The following is a 3,623-nucleotide window of genomic DNA, read 5'->3' on the forward strand; positions in this document are numbered from 1 at the left end:
CAGAAGGAGGTGGACAATCCAATCAGGGAAGCAGACAGCTCATATTAATGAGGATCAGGTTTACCCTGGATGTGAAGATTACGAGAGAAGAACTACAAGCTATATATAATGCTAACATATAATATTGTATGATTGTTATTGTATTATATGGTACTATTATTATTATTGTTGTTGTTGTTTTGTAAATATATATTGTAAATAGAGAAAAAAACTGTATATAGTGCTAATATATAAATACATTAATATTATCATGAAATATACAGTAGTATCAGTAGTATAATTCAAGAGTAGGTTTTGTACAGTGACACTTTAGTACTCTAGTGCCAGTCATTAACTGTCAGTAATGGGCAGCTTATTGCAAGTGGATATGGGAAGTATATAGACAACCAGAACTACATCTGAAAGACAGTAGAATGCAAACATATTATAGATATTGTTTTATTTTGCAGTGTTCTCTCCAAGTTGCCTATGTGAATCCTCATTTTTCTGCCCAAGACTATTTTTGACACCTAAAGTAAGCCTTTTTGACTTTCTGCCTTTTAATTTACAGTGCTTAATGAAGCATCAAAAGGAAAGTAGATTATTATATTTCACTATTGAAACAAAATTAAAAATATTGTGGTTGTCTTTGAATTTGGAAATTAATATATAAAGAAACAGAGAAGGTAACTAGAAGTGTTCAAAGTTTCTTTCTATTTTTTCAAGCACTAAGTCCAGACTAGAAAACTGTGTCTTCTGTCCCTTTCAAAAACATTGAAATATCAGTTTTATGTGCTATCAATCTCTGGATTTGCATGTGATACACTTGATGGAAAGGGTAATGTCCAATTTATAAATCAATTTTATTAAAAAAAATACATCCAGCTGTCATAGTAAGTGGCAGAAGATGGTATAACTGTGCATTGATACCTGTGCCACACCTTCACCACTACTAACAAATATTTTGTAGACAAATATAGCAAGAAAAAATAGGAATCTTTATAATAATAGATATTTAATTACGTTTTGAAGTCCAAAATTATAGGATAAATTTTCAAAGAATAAACCTGTTGAGATATTATAGAACTCTGTGTGAAGTTGGGATAGCCAGTAAGCCTTATTTTCAACTCTGTCTGGGGCTACAGCATCCCAGCTGGCCCCAGCTTGCCTGGGGGTGCCCCCTGTCTGCGCTGCCTGGAGTTGAGACAATCAAGTATCTGCTCCCAGGGAATATAATTGTACTGAAGTGTGGGTACATGCTGTGTAGATTAATCTTTCATTATGGTTGCTGAAGCACAGGACAAAGTCTTTGCTTCATTGATTTGACACAGGACATACTATTCTCATCACTGTATGACATGTTCTATAAAATAAAAGATGAATGATTGGTCCTGGCAGGAGAGATATTCACAAAGTGCTTTTCTTCCAGTCCCCTGCCTCTTCCCTGCTTTTGAACTGAGACTTCTCAGTGGCAACTGCATCACAGCAGCTCCTACTAATGCAAGATTAAAGACAGAAGGCCTCCTTTATGCAGCATACATGTGTCCTGTATTCTATTTGTACATCATTATTCAGTATATCCAGAATGGAGCCTCAAGTTCAAGTTGAATTTGGGAAGGTGTATTCACCAAAGAGCTTAAAATACTACTTTTGTCAATTCTGTTTCTTAAAATTTGCTATTTCCAAGAAGTACTTTTTAACAACATGTGAGTTTTATTTGGATTCTATATAGTAATTTTTACCAGTGTAAAATTTCTGATTTTGACAGAATCAGTAAATAATAGGGGAGAAAAATATTCTTCTCAGGGAAAGCCGCACAAAGAAGGCATTTTTACTAAGTCAATTGACAAAAGCCAGGAGGAGTTTGTGTTTTGAAAATCTACATCTATGCTACTTTTGTATTTGTTTATGATAGACTTATAAATCTATTTTTGGAAACTCTTACTGAAATTTTTACGTGGTTTTGTACATACAGAACTGTAAAATACAAGGTTTAAGAAATAAAAAACCTACAAAGTAGTCACAGAGGCTAATTTTAGCCTAATGAACCAATCTTGTCTGTATTCAATAGGAAAGGAGTTAGAAAGGGAATATCTATGTTGAGTGTGGTAGGGAAAAATGTCAGTTTACATTTGGCTTTGTTTTGTGGTTATTTTTAAGTTGCATCTAGACTCAAACAAAAGAAAAAAAAAAAAAAACAGAAAAAAAACCCCAAACCAACAAAAACTACAATTATATAAACCTTAACCAACCTTGTCTGTGGACCATAGGGGAGCCAGAATACCTCTGAGAATTGTGATATTGCTTTATTGCAAGACCAAATGAGGACAAATGTCTTTGTGATACTGCTAGTAAATTCACTTTCATAAGCATGATTGACCTTAGGAGTTAAGATTTAAATGATCCTTGTGTGCTCCTTCCAACTCAGGACATTATATGATTGAATATATGTTAGTGTGATGAGTGTTTCCAGGGAAGTTTGGTCTCTGAAACATTGCCTACTTATTAACCTTGAGTTGTTCCTAAAAAAATGAATTATTGAATACTCTTCTATGTATAGCTGTTTAAAATGGGTTCTGTAATTGTCTTGCTCAAATTTTTTAATGTACATGACTGATTTGAATTTAATATTTGAAATAGCTTAGCCAACAAGGAATGAAAAAAATGGCTTTTCACATAAACTGAGAAATTATTTTTTGCTTCAAAGTGCTAAGTGTATCTGTAATTGTATCAGAAAGAAATACTGCTGCAGCTACTGTAAAATGATGCAATGAAGCACAGCTGATTATGCCATGGTTGTACTAATATTAACATTATTTATCAAATGTAAATACTTATGTATCTTGTGGGGTATGTAGTAATGAAATTATTTTTTTTCTGAGTGCTGTGTCTTTTAATTCAACATTTGGTATTAGATCATACTTTCAGAGAGAGAAGTGCCTGCTTTAGGGAGTACCAGATTTATTTATTTTTTCTTTTTTTCTAGTTTTCTTTTTCCAGTGTGTGTGTGTCTCCATTCACCTAGACAGAGTTGTGAACCTGAACAATTTTCACCTGTGATGTTGACCATGTTGACCAATGCTTCCTTGCTGATGGGAAAAGGCTGGGGCAATGTGAGCAAAACTTAAAGGAAGAATCAATTATGTACAACAAGGTCTTAATGGAAAAGGTAACTGTCTGAGGAACCTTCACAGAAAGCGTAAGTTGACTTTCATAGAATCATAAAATAGTTTGGGTTGGAAGAGACCTAAAAGGTCATCTAATCCAACTCCTCTGCAATGAGCAAGGACATCTTCACCTAGATCAGGTAGCTCAGACCCCCTCCAGTCTGACCTTGAATGTTTCCAGGGATGTGGCATCTCTCACCTCACTGGGAAACCTGTTCCAGTATTTTAGCAACCTCTTGTAAAAAACCTTGTCTTTGTAAGTCTAGAAATGCAATTTCACAGCCAATATTGTGTCAGGTTTCTGGATTTGCAGAGACTAAATATAAAGCTAAGACTTTAATAATCATAGCCATGAGTAAATATGGAAGGAGAATCGTGGAGCAGAATAGCTCAATGTGAGTACTCACTGAAATGACACTGGAATATGTTTTTTTCTGGCAGTGTTTGGTATTGCCACAGAATGAGAAATCAGGAAAT

At 34.3% G+C, this 3,623-nt stretch overlaps 1 long non-coding RNA gene across 1 annotated transcript; it reads left to right on the forward strand.

Annotated features, from left to right (window-relative positions):
* Positions 1 to 394: 394 nt before the first annotated feature.
* On the forward strand, positions 395 to 3,167 carry LOC137479634 (uncharacterized). Its single transcript, XR_011002424.1, has 3 exons — positions 395 to 665; positions 1,409 to 1,685; positions 3,009 to 3,167. It is a non-coding gene; the product is annotated as an uncharacterized lncRNA (long non-coding RNA).
* Positions 3,168 to 3,623: the final 456 nt, after the last annotated feature.

Source organism: Anomalospiza imberbis, chromosome 1 (assembly GCF_031753505.1).
Source record: "Anomalospiza imberbis isolate Cuckoo-Finch-1a 21T00152 chromosome 1, ASM3175350v1, whole genome shotgun sequence".
Lineage (NCBI taxonomy): Eukaryota > Metazoa > Chordata > Aves > Passeriformes > Viduidae > Anomalospiza > Anomalospiza imberbis.